Genomic DNA, 13,562 nt, shown 5'->3' with positions numbered 1-13,562 from the left:
TCCATCACTATCGCTCCCCCCCACGCATGCCCTGCCATCTGTGCATCTAGTGACCACGGCATTCTGCACGCACTATACCCATGTTTCACCACATTTTATAGCTTTCTTTGCAAATTCTGGATTGTTGACTTCATTTAGCAATTCCTGAACGATGTCCACACAACAGTTTTGGTCGAAATCCAGCAATTTCAAAACAAATGTCCCTGCTACACGTTTCATGCCTAAGGAATGTGAAAAAAAAAAAAAAAAAAAAAAATGCTTGTCATGTGCCAAAGAATATGTTGATATAATCAGCAACCTCCTTGATGGTGATTCGGCAATTTTCCAAAACAATTTTCTTTACTTCTCCCATACTATCGTCAGTAATTGATGCGGTAGGGTGCCCAGGTGGTCATTGTCTTTAACATCTTCTCGACCCTCTTTGAAATGTTTATACCACTCACAAGCTCTTGTCATGCTTATAGTAGATTTGCAAAGAGCCACAGTCAACATTTCAATGCAGTGCTGCACTCTATTCCATTTTTCAAGCAAAATTTAATGCAAATTCTTTGAGTTATCTTTTTGGAAAGAAAAAATTCATCAAACACTCAAAAACATAATATATAGACTTTCTGACTGTCGACAACAAACTAAATACTCAAAACAGCTGAAAGTGCAAACATACATCAGGAACATGTGTGCCAAACTTGAATGTTGGATGTATAGAGACCACATTACTATTTTAATCACACCGCATATATATTTTCAGTAAACTACAAACGAAAGCAGTAGTGTCAAATTTTAATGAGAAACTTGAAACTTTCAGCACAGGACAGGAGCATGCAGAGGAACTATGGCTCAGCTTTAAAAGAATAGTTGACCATGAATTTGGTAAGCAGAACAGTTCATAATGGAAAGAACCCTCCATGGTATACAGTTACTGTGAAGAAACTTCTGATGAACCAGAGACTACTGCATAATGGGTGTAAAACAAAACATAGCGTTATACATAGCAAGATGCTGAATGACTGCTGTAGCAGAATACTGTCAAATGACCTTTCATAACATTCAAAGAAATTCTGGTATATGAAACGGCTGTTAACTGCGCCAAAGTTAGTATATCCAGTCACTTCTGAGAGAGATAAGAACTGAAACCAAGAGTAGCAAACCAAACGCTAAAATGCTCAACTTTGCTTTTAAATATTCCTTTACAAAGAAAAATCCAGGTGACCTGCCCCAATTTAATCCTTGTACCACTGAAAAGATGAATTAAATAAGTGTCAGCGTCAGTAGTGTTGAGAAACAGTTGAAATTAGTTAAAACTGAATTAAGCTCCTGGGCCCGATGGGATCCCTATGTGATTCTATACTGAATTTCCTGCTGAGTTAGCCCCTTTTCTAATTATATCCTGTCATAGATCCTTTGAATGAAAAGCTGTGCCCAGTATTTGGAAGAAAGTACACGTCACTCCCTTTTACAAGAAGGGTAGTAGAAGATTAAATTAACTTCTGCAAGCACAGAGGTATTCAAACAATCATTCTTCCTGCACTCCATACGTGAATGGAGCAGGAAGAAATCCTAATAACTGGTACAATGCGACATACCCTCTGTCATGTACCTCACAGTTGTTTGCAGAGTACAGATGTAAATGTAGATATAGAAGTGATCCACAGAACTACCATCCCATATTCTTGATATCAATTTGTTGTAGAATCTTATAACACATTCTGAGCGCAAACATGATGATGTATCTCGAACAGAATGACCTACTCCATGCCAACCAGCACGGATTCTGAAAATATTGATCACGCAAAACACAACTTGCACATTTCTCACATGACATACTGAAAGCTTCGGATTAAGGCCCTTCCGAAACGGGTTTGACTCAGCACCACATTTACCTTATGGTATAAAGTACAATCATTTGGGGTATCAAGTAAAGTATGTGACTGGATGTTATCTCGGATATAAAGTCATCATCAGATGTATAAGTAACTTCGGGTGCCGCTGGGAAATGGGTTGGGGTCCTTGCGTTCATGTTGTACATTAATGACCTTACAGTCAATATTGTCAGTAATCTCAAACTTTTTGCAGATGAAGCAGTTCTAATATAGTGAAGTACTGTCTGAAAGAAACTGCATAAATATTCAGTTGATCTTGATAATTTCAAAGTGGTGCAAAGACTGACAACTTGCATTAAATGTTCAGAAATGTAAAATTATGCATTTAGTATCCTACGACTACAATATCAAAGAGTCACAATTGAAATTGGCCAACTCCTACAAATACCTGAGAGTAACACTTTCTAAAGGTATGAAATTGAATGATCACATTGGATCAATCATGGGTAAAGCAGGTGGCAGACTTTTGTTCATTGGCAGAATACTGAAAATGCCATCAATTTATAAAGGAGACTGCTTACAAATCACTCTTATAATCCATTCTGGAATATTGCTCAAGTAACAAATAGGACAACAAGGTGATACTGAAGGTATAATCCATTCTGGAATATTGCTCAAGTAACAAATAGGACAACAAGGTGATACTGAAGGTATACACGAATGGTTGGTTGGTCGATTTTGGGGAGGAGGCCAAATAGCGAGGTCACTGGTCCATTAGATTAGGAAAGGATGGAGGAGTAAATAGGCCGTGCCCTTTCAAAGGAACCATCCCAGCATTTGCCTGAAGCGATTAAGGGAAATCATGGAAAACCTAAATCAAGATGGCCGTACGTGGATTTGAACCGTTGTCCTGCCGAATTGTGCTAAGCACTGCGCCACCTCACCCGGTCATAAATGGTCACAAGTTTGTTTGACCGGTGGGAGAGTGTCGCAGAGATACTGAACTGCCAGACTCTTGAAGATAGACATTAATTATCCGTAGAAAGCCTACTTAAAAAGTTTCAAGCACTAGCTTTACATTATGATTCTTGGAATATACTACAACCCCCTACTTTCCTCTCACCCAGGGACCATGAAGACAAGATTAGATTAATTACAGCACACACAAGCATTTAAATGATCATTCTACCTGCACTCAATATGTGAACGGAACAGAAAGAAACCCTTGTAACAGGTACATTGAGACGTACCCTCTGCCGTGCAGTTCACAGTGGTTTGCAAAATACAGATGTGTCAATTTCTGTTTTCCACAGCTGCTTCACTTTCAAGTGATTCGAAAAAAGAAATAAGCAAAGAAGTTGTGTGTTAATCTCTCATCACTGAGTAGTGCCTCGAGAATTTTGGTATAAATTTTGGAGGCACTTGGGTTTCCACCATATCGAACACTCGATATTTTAAGTACAAGTGTGCAGGATGGTTGTGTATCAGGAGAATAAGGCAATAGTGATGGTCGTTCGGCGCGAGCAAGTGGTTGCTACGCTCATCACAGAAGTTACATGACCAGCACTAGGAGCAAGCACGCCTTACTCTGTGATGGTGCTATGTCAGTCATTATTGTGAACAGTTGAATTGTGCAAGAGAAAAGAAATGACACTTATTTTTACTTACTTACTGACTCTCTAGAGTTGTGGATGGTGGACTTGCGAGAACCTTGAGAGATTTTTGGAACTGTATTTAATGTAAAAGTATGTAGTAGTTTCTGACAGACCGCGAGTCATTGGGCTTACGAAATATGATTCATTTACGTGAAAACTGTCATGTGGTGTTCTGTTTGTGGAAGTGAAATATAGTAGGATTGATTTAAAAGTATCTTGAGTGTACACAATCATTTTAAGAGTAGAGAAAATTCCTCCAAACAGCATGATATCTTCAGAGAAGTAGTAGGGCAGATCGTCGCAGCCGACTATCCTGAAAAGAAGATTGGCAAAGCATCTCCAAGTAAGTCCAAAGATGAAGGGGACATGTGAGTCTTGCACACCAGCACCACATTGCTTCCTCTAGTCGCCGGAAACCCCCAGAAGTGGCAGACACAAGCTCCAGTTTATGAGAAAGATAAATAGATAGCTCTATTAGAACTTTATCATTGATATCAGAATGTTGTAATTAACTATAGACATTTGTTGACCTCCTCATGTATTATAACTGTTAGAATCACAGATATTTATTTAAAAAAAACTGAACTTATTCTTTATTTTCATGCAACAGAAAAAGATGGTAGACAGCAGAGATCAAACTGAGCTTTGTTTCCATATGTCTGAATAAAGTTTTGCACCGCTATCTACTATATTAAATGTGTTTATGGAACATACAGCCATGTTAGCATTTAGTACTTAATTCTCAATACAATGAAATGAATGTTGGAGTTTAAACCTACATGGTGTTGAACGTATTAGAGATGAGATATTAGCTCTGTTAGTCATGAATATGTTCTGTTCCTCCGAGTGGGCCAGCTAAGGTTCCCTCAGGGAAAAAGATATTATTGCTCCCAGAGGGTAAACTGATCCCGCTGGCAGCGATTAAGAGTTTGTGGGAACTGATCCATTTTCAACCTGCAAGAAGCTAAGGGAATTAAAAGGAAAGAGGCAGAGCCCTACATACTTGAGCAAGCCTAATCCAGTTGGGGTGCAGGAAGTGCCTTGGGATTGCCCTTTAACAACTTCTTTTTTTGCCTCAGCCATTGATGACACTTGTGCATAGATAACTCCGATGTTTTCGTTAAGAGGTCTCAATCATCCTTGTATCCCTGGCAGTTAAACCATCATAGTCACTCTCCACGACACATAATGTTTGACAGTCATTTATGCCTCGATTTTATGATACTAGAGAACCAACAGCGCTAACTGGCCTCCACTGGGGGACTCTGTGTTTGTTAAATTCAAACTCAGTCACAATTGAGCTCCCTTACATGTTACCTCCAGTAGGCAGATACAGCTTAAGGAATCCTTTCACAGTCTTTGAGAATAGATGGTCATCGGGATGGGTAGAAAACTTGATACATTTACACAATTCATTTCTATAAATTTTAATATGGCTGAAGTGGGTTATAACAAGGATTTTGTACCATGAAGAGTTGAATAAGAATATGAAATTAGTTGAATTTTTTTAATCTTTGAAATTTAATAACTAACTTTACTTAGTTACTAATTAACAGAAAAAAATCTAAACTGTACACTGTCTACATCACAACAACTCATAAGCAAGCAGCATAATCTAGAAATAACAAAAATCATTCATAATAGGGAAGAAAACAATTCTTCATTTTATAGGGAAGATAATGATAATTACCTTGTTTTCATGTCATGCAATGATGCCCCATACAACAGTCAACCAGAGCACATTAGATATTAGTTTTGAAGCTCTTAGCTCAACACATTCAACAAAAATTTGTCTAGTTTCATAGTTTATGCAACTGCTCTTCAAATTTTACATGATTCAGTAGCTTACAAGTGCTTAAAAAGGAACATTTATTTCAACAACAGTTTCCAGAACTCACTTAGCTCCATCATTAGTAACTCATTATTTCCTTTAATGTGATACAAATTTTCACATAATATACAGCAATCATCAATCACCAAAACATTCAGGTTACATTCTTTAACTCTGGATACTTATCAGTAAAGTCACATTGCCCCAGTTTCTCAAATCAGCTTTGTACAAAAAGTATCTGTTATTAGCAACTTATATCATTTACTGAATAAAATGTCACAAGGTGAGGAAATTTTATCGGGAGGTGAATGACACCCCTTCAGAGAAATTGCCAATTTGGTGAAGAATGGAACACGAAAAATTGTAAGTGTGGGAAACAGAGATCTGTGAGTGGTGGAGCCAACATTTTGATAAACTCCTCAATTCCACACAACGAGAACCCATAGATGTACAAGGATTAAATGAAACAACAGAAAGTACAATTTGGAATATCAACAACATTATGAAAAGGACATAATGCTACTTACCGTAAATATGAGACATTGGGATGCAGACAGACATTACAAAGAGACTGTTACAAATTAAGCCTTCAGCCAAAGCCTTCTTCAGAAAGGAAAACAGACACATCCACACAAGCAAGCACACTTCATGCCCACATGACCACTATTTCCAACCAAAATGCAACTGTGTCACGCTGAACAGCACTAGCAATCGGGCAGGGGAGGAAGAGGGATAGCAGGCTGCGGGTGAGGGGAAAGTAGTCAGTACAGGCTGATGAAGCGAGCAGGGACTAGATAGTGGCAGGACAAGGCTGCCAGACGGAGCATCAGGAGGCTGTGGGACGGGGGAGGGGGAGGGGGGGGGGGAGTGCAAAAGGAGAGGAGCAGAGAAGGGGCAAAGACTGGCTGGTGCACTGGCAGAGAGTGGTGCACAACAAGGGTGAGGGGATGCAAACTGGGAGGAGGTGATAGGTCAAAGGAGGGCAGAAACTATTGGGTGGAGGATGCGGGAACAGTAGGTTACCGTTAAGTTGAGGGTGGGATGATTTCGGGAGCAGAGAATGTGTTGTTCGATTAACTCCTGTCTGCACAGTTCAGAAAGGCTGGTGGTGGATGGGAAGGTCTGGATGGCCCACACTGTGAAGCAGTTTGAGAAATCAAGCAGCTCTTTGTTGTGCCACAGAGTGGCCTATTTTGCTCTTGGCCACAGTTTGGCAGTGGCCACTCATCCTGGTGGACGGCTAGTTGGTAGTCGTGCCAATATAGAAAGCTGACATATGACACGGCTGCTTTCACAAGTGGCCTGCCCTCTGAGGGGGTAGGGCAGACCTCTGACAGGAGTGGAATAGGAAGGGCTGGGTGGATGGATCGCGCACAATTGCTATCTGGATGAAGGTAGCATGAGGAGTGTTTGGTGGTGTAAATCTGTGTGTGTTTTTCTTCCCTGAAGAAGCCTTTGGTCAAAAGCTGAATGTATTGGAATCTTGTCATTGTGACTGCTGAAACTCAATGTGTCATCTTTACGCTGAGTACCAATCTATCCTTTTCTAATATTAAGAATTAAATGACTTGAATGAAAATACTGGTGTACCAATTCTCGAAAAGATGAGAAATGCTCTGGAGAAACAGAAGAACAATACATCACCAGGAACAGATAATACTGCAATAGAACTCTACAAGCAAGGTGCCAATCAGTCGAACAAATTCTCCTAAAACTGGTCATTTTGGTATGGGATGAAGTGCAAAAATGCTCCAGCAGTGAAGAGAAAGAATTATATGCCCTGTATGCAAGAGGGGAGATATAATGGTGTGTGATACGTGTCGAGGAATTAGGCTGCTAAATTTGTAATATAAAGTATTCTTGTTGTTTAGAGAGACTAGCACATACTAACTAGGATTTCTCCCAGGGGAATGAAAAACAGATCAGATCTTTACCAGGTTAATTTTAGGAAAGGCAAATGAATTTGGATAGACATGCATAACCTTTTCATCAACTAAAAATCAGCATATGGTAGCATAAACAAAGGGCAACTGTATCATGCCTTGATTGACCTAGGAACTTTTGGAAAATAATAATACAAGATTGTGCAAGGCAAGGAGATATGTTGTTTAATGGCAAAAGGTATGTAAATTGCTTTGCAAGAGAATGATCTTTTATAAGTCAGTCCAGGTAACAGCTTATGTCAATGGTACATATATAGTCACAAGAACTGGGAAAGCAATGGAGGAGACATTAATCATAGTTTAGTAGGCCTGCAGGAATATGGGACTGAATATCAACCACAAGAAAACAAAATATATGGCTCCTGGGAAAGCATACAAGGAGACATGCCACCGTTAGTAGCATTGGGAAATTATACTTTCAAGAGAGTTAAGCAGTTTAAATATCCGGGATCAACTGTCGCCTACTCATTGACACCTCTTATGAAATGAAACAGAGATCAATAGCAGCCAGCACAGACCCTATTTTACAACAAAAAACTATTTTCATCAAGGCTCTTAACTCATATCATGAACTTCATGATTTATACAACACTTGTAAGACTAGTGCTTACATATGCTATGGAAAGTTGTTCATTAGCATCAAAAGATGCTGGACGCCTTTAAGAGAAAGGAACTTCAAAGAATCACTGGCCCAACATGGGGGGGGGAAAAAGTGGAGGAGGTAGTATAATCATGAGGTGTACATTACATAGAAAGATTCGCCTACTAGGAGACTAGTGAAATTAGCTGGATTGAGATAGGTGGGGAACAAGGCACAGATGAGTGATACAGAAGGAATGAAGAACATATCAGATGGAAATCCAGAGGGTCAAAGAGGACAGGTCAGCCAAGAACAAGCATGGAGTCATGGAGGAGCTGCAAAATTGGGCTATAGGATGGAAAGCTTGAACATTGGTTGGTGGGTTGGTTGGATGATTAAAAGGGATCAAACTACAAGGTCTTAGCCCCTTTTCCCTTGAAAAGACAGTTCTACATGACTGTGCATCAGACATGGCCTAATGCGCAATGGCCAGAGGAGGAAAACCCCAAGGTCTACCAAAGGACAACGAAGGCTTTATACGGGACAAAAAAGAAGAAAGGAAGAGACGTATAAAGGAAGACAGGTGAGGTGACCCATCTAGGGAGTAGCTGGAAGCCGCCCCCCCCCCCCCCCAAGCAGAGTGCAATGAGGGGGCATACATCCCCCACCCCCATCGCTCGTCAGAGGTATCACTCTCAGAAATTGTCTAGGAAAGACTACCAACATGAACAGGGCAAGAGAAGCAGAGAGAGACAAAACATGAACAAGTCTAACAGGCCACATGAGAGGGGAAAAGAAGAGCAAAAGAGTAGGTGGGGAGAAGAAGAGCAAAAGAGTAGGTACGGTGAAGACCGGGCTGGACCACCAAGCCCAGACAGCTGCAACCCGGTCTGGGCAGAGGAGGCAACAGAGTGTTCTGACAATCTCTCAAATGGATTCATAATGTTAAGTGGCCTTCCCTTAAAAAGAGTGGTAGAAGCCCCCTTCACGAATAAAACATAAAACTAAGTCTGCCACTGAGACATTGTCTCCTAACACTAGCGGTAAGAGAGTCAGCCAAATTAAGAGCCCACCGCAGCGCGGCTAGCTTGGGACAGTACAGCAAATAGCGGACCACTGTCAAATGGTAACTGCAACGGGTCCTTGTGACATAGATGGCCATGAGACAGCCAAGCCGATGCAGAGCCGGCAAAGGACAGTAGAGTCTTTGTGAGAGGCCTGCATGGAAGACCTCCACGGATTCGTAGACTCCTTTATCACCCCTAGTTAGTTTGGTGAAGTTAGAGTGAACCATTCCATACGCCAGAGTCCAAAGACTTGTCAGTGTAATACCAACTGGAGGTCTGTTTCCAGAACACCGATCTCAAAGAGTCGGTTTACTTGTAGCCAGTTTGGCATGTGAACCGTATCATCTTCATCTTTGGCTAGGTGTGGTGTGTCGTCTTCCGGAACCTTGGGTTTGCTCTGCCGCGATTGGTCCGTTTGCTTTTAAATTTCGGAGGGCGCTGCATTCTAGGGAGAGACCTGCTGATAACGAGAGTATTGAGTGCTGCCGCCAGAGTGAGACGGGGAGTTTAATTTCTGGTTGTGTGGCAATGCAATGTTGCGGGAAAGGTGGTATAACTTCCTGTGAACGCACGTGATTGCTATGATCGTGTGTACTCGGGACAGCAGCAGTCGTTCTGGACGGGCTGTGTGATAAGGAAGCTCGGCATGGCAACTGTTGACGCAGCGTATCCGCGTTGCTATGGCGGAACTGGGGCGATTGACATAGCTCGAGTTGGTGCTGGAGGCAATCTGTCGCTGAATGCTTGTCTGCTTTCTGGACTAACGGTGAGAATTTCTTGACTTGATGTGTCTCAGTCAATTTCTGCCCGTGTGGTCAGGTGTGTTTTGTTCTAAGGTCATGTGCCATGGTGTTTCACAATTTTAGTAGGCCCAGGCGTGCCCGAAATCCCAATTCAATGATCTGCTGTTATATTGTCAAGTGTAACTATCACTAGAAAAGAGAGTTAACTCTCTGTGACTTAATAACTGAACCTAAAATATTATCTGTGGTTGAAATTTTATTCTGACCCAAGTGCGATAATGATCTTGTATTTTACAATTTGTTGAGTGGTATTATTATTTAGTTCTGACCGTCACATTTACTAAGTCAAAGATTTACAAAGGCCAGTGGGTGTCATTAACAGTTCCTGCCTAGATAGGATTTATATTTTGAACCATGTATTTCAATGTTTAGTAATTTTTAATTTGTGTGTTATAGAGAGTTGCTGTCATGCCCTATGTGGACGACATGCCACGTTAGTGAAGTTTCTAGTTGTTCTGCTGGTCTGTGCCATATTAAAGCAGGCAGTCCTAGAACAGCTGATTGTAAATTTTTCCTAGTGGTGAGGAGCACGGGTTGGTTTTAAGTGCTAACTCACTAACTTCAACCATTCTCAAATAATTATTACTACTGATATTCAGGCCCTTCAGGCCAAGTGGCAACGTCACAACATCTGGTTATTAATTTTATCTTGTTAGCTTGTTTCATAAAAAACACCCTTTGGTATATGAATTTGTCTTTTGGTCTTTACTGCTCCTTTGGATGAAGTAAATTAACTGTAGGTTTTGCATTCTTGTAGCATTATCAAAACAGCATTTGTGGTTATATTTGATTGGCCCTTCTGGCCGAACGATTAAAGTCATTCCTTTCAGTAACTTATTGTGTTGGCCAATAATTAATCAAAAGTGTTGGGTCCTTCAGACTGTGATTACCTCCTTACGTTGAATCTTGAGGTTGTCATTCTGACATTACAGTTGTGAATGTTCAGCGGCCCTTCAGGCCTGGAGTTTAAAAGAAACTGTAACCTCATTTGGGTCTACGCTTTCACTCCCTGCAGCCTTTGAGCTCTGCTTACCTTGCGTTTTGGTTAAGTTTTCCCATACCACGATGTATCAGCATGGTTATGAGCAAGTTCATTAGCCAGGATCCCAGTCTGGCACAGGGCCCAGATGAAGGTCACTGAACATCTACATGGTTCAAGTGCATGCAGGGAAACCTGGATAGCAATGACCAAGGGATGGCTAGGGTAACACGGGTCGAGAGTCTGTAAACTGCTCAAGGATCCACTGCAGATGAAAAAGGACCCAATGGTGCAGGAATGGATATGCTACTGGTGCAGGAATGGATATGCTCAAGAGCACAAGATATCACCACCAACTCAGCAGTGAAAACACTACAGCCATTCGACAAGAACCAACGTTCTGCATATTCTGCATGAGTCTAAGCAAAAGCCCATGTGACCAACAAAACTGAACCACCAGCATAGACTACTTTTGAACCTTGAGATGTGCTAAGGCTGGAAAAAAAATTGGTGACGGAGGGCTTCAGGAGGAACAGAATCTTTTGGACCTTCCGATAGGTCAAGACGAAGCTGCAGCTGAGGGATGCACCACGGAGGTGTACGTGAGTGGGCCCTGAGAACAGGTGGAAGAGGAAACAGTCGGAGTTCAGAGAGGAGGGACGGGATGTGGAATGCAATCGTAATCCTTGATCTGGGCCACCTCAGTGGGAGATGGATTTCTGTGTCTGGAAAGAGGAGACACTAGTTTGGATGCTCTGAGAAGCTGCGAATTAGCATAACTGACAAGCTGTTGTTGGTGCATGATCTGCACTGGAGGAACCCCAATCTCCACGAGGAAACTGTTCATAGGACTCCTGTCATAATTCAATCCATCCTTTTCATAATACTGTGATAATGGATACCTTTTAATTAATGGAAATACTTAGAAACATCATTCCAATCTTGATTAAATTTAAGAATACCTGAGGGAAATTAGGACCATTTACTTAACAACCACCGAAACTGAAGCAAAGGAGGAAGTATGAACAAAGGCAAGTTTCAACCCATGCTTGAACATCTGCCTTTTTGGAATTCTAAAAATTGCCTCATGTCACGAAAAAGGGAAAAACAGAAAATGAGAATATAAGTAAAATGTACAGGTACTAGAAAAAGGATCAATCATTCCGCACCTACGGTAGATGAGACAACAGGAGTGTGAAACTAGTCACAAAGAAAAATAGGCTAAATGCCGAGTCATATTCCAGTAAACTAATAATAAGCATCCAGGATTCAAAATATCGAAGTAGAGAGATAAACTCAAAGGAAACAGTAGCTGGAAGGCTATAATGTGTACAATTTCCAAATAAAGTCTGAGATATGGTTTGATATTCTAGATCTCAGTGCCCATCAAGGTGGTTTATAAGATATGATCCCATGAAGAGTCCCATACCCTCACTTTAGGAAAGAAATATGTCATTCTCACTGGCCAAAAAACAATGTCATCACCTCATAGATAATACTATGGCATGTGACTTAATAGATGTAAGTAATATCTTGCTGAACAATAAGTAAGAGACATGGATCAACAAAATAACAGCAAGCAAGTGATATAAAAGTTTGAACTATGCCTTTTTTGTAACAGGATAAGGCAGCACCCTCAATAACAATATTCACAAGTAGTCCTCTTCACATTACCAATTGCAATATTCCCCAACCACTAGCAACATGTTGTACAATATCAACAGATCAAAAGCAAATAGCCACTAACACACAGACACACACACTCAAAAGCACACAACACACACAGGGCCATGACTAAATACCAGGTCTAGTCACAAAGAATCACACAAACACAGTCTGTGAAGAAAGCAAAAGCAACAGTGACATCACTGACAATAAGGAAATGGTACAACCATATTCTTATTAACATTGACAAATAGAATGATTTATTACATCATACAAACTTCACAGATAACTAACTAACTCTCAGGCACTTCTACAACCAACCACATTCAATATCAAAAATGGTATTCTACTTATGCACTCCACACAACACTGAACTCAATTCATAATGTTCTGGCAAAAGTGGTGGACTAGGTTGTGTAAATTGCTTGTTTGTTCATTATATAGTTAGCTGCCTCTCTAGTGGCCACTCCTCAAAATTTTTGTTTACTTTCAGCACTCAATTTTCACTTTACCTTTTAATTCACCAGGCCAGTTGATTTTACGCAGCCCATCACAAGTTCCTATCTTGTGTCAATCTCTTCATCTCAGAGTTAATACCTGCACCCGATTACTTCAATTATTCATTAGATGTATTACAATCTCTTCCAGTACACCCGATGTATTCAATTATCTATAGGATATATTACAATTTCTGTCTTCCACTACGGTTTTTACCTTCTATGGCTCCCTCTAGTACTGTGAAGTTATTTCCAAAATATCCAAATACATCTTTTTCTACTTAGTGTTTTCCAAATACTCTTTTTCTCAATAATTCTATGGAGAACCTTCTCATTTCTTATCAGAGCATTTAATTTTTACCATTCTTCTTTAACATCACATCTCAAATGTTGTGATTCTCTTCTTTCCCAGTTTTCCCACAGCCCATGATTCACTCCCATGCAATGTCATACTATTCTCAGAAATTTGTGTCTCAAATGAAGGCCTAGGAGACTACTTTTAGTGAGGAATGCTCTCCTTGCCTCTGCTAGTTTTGTTCTTATATCCTCCTTATGGATGGTGGTAGAGCTACAATTGAAGCATTAAGTTGCCGACAGGCAAATAAACAAGACTGAAATCATTACTAAGCCTTCAGATAATGTCCTCCTTCACAGATAAATAACAAAACAGACACATACAAAAGGAAGGCTGCACTGTCTACTGGCTGGAGAATCACACCTAG

The 13,562-nt window shown here is 40.6% G+C and overlaps 1 protein-coding gene across 5 annotated transcripts in view; it reads right to left on the bottom strand.

Annotated features, from left to right (window-relative positions):
* The window catches only part of LOC126481408 (mesoderm induction early response protein 1), a 205,221-nt gene that overhangs the window by 148,997 nt on the left and 42,662 nt on the right, over positions 1–13,562 (bottom strand). The gene's annotated exons all lie outside the window — the stretch shown is intronic.

This window comes from Schistocerca serialis, chromosome 5, assembly GCF_023864345.2.
Source record: "Schistocerca serialis cubense isolate TAMUIC-IGC-003099 chromosome 5, iqSchSeri2.2, whole genome shotgun sequence".
Taxonomy (NCBI): Eukaryota; Metazoa; Arthropoda; class Insecta; order Orthoptera; family Acrididae; genus Schistocerca; species Schistocerca serialis.
This window is presented reverse-complemented; position numbering and strand designations above follow the sequence as displayed.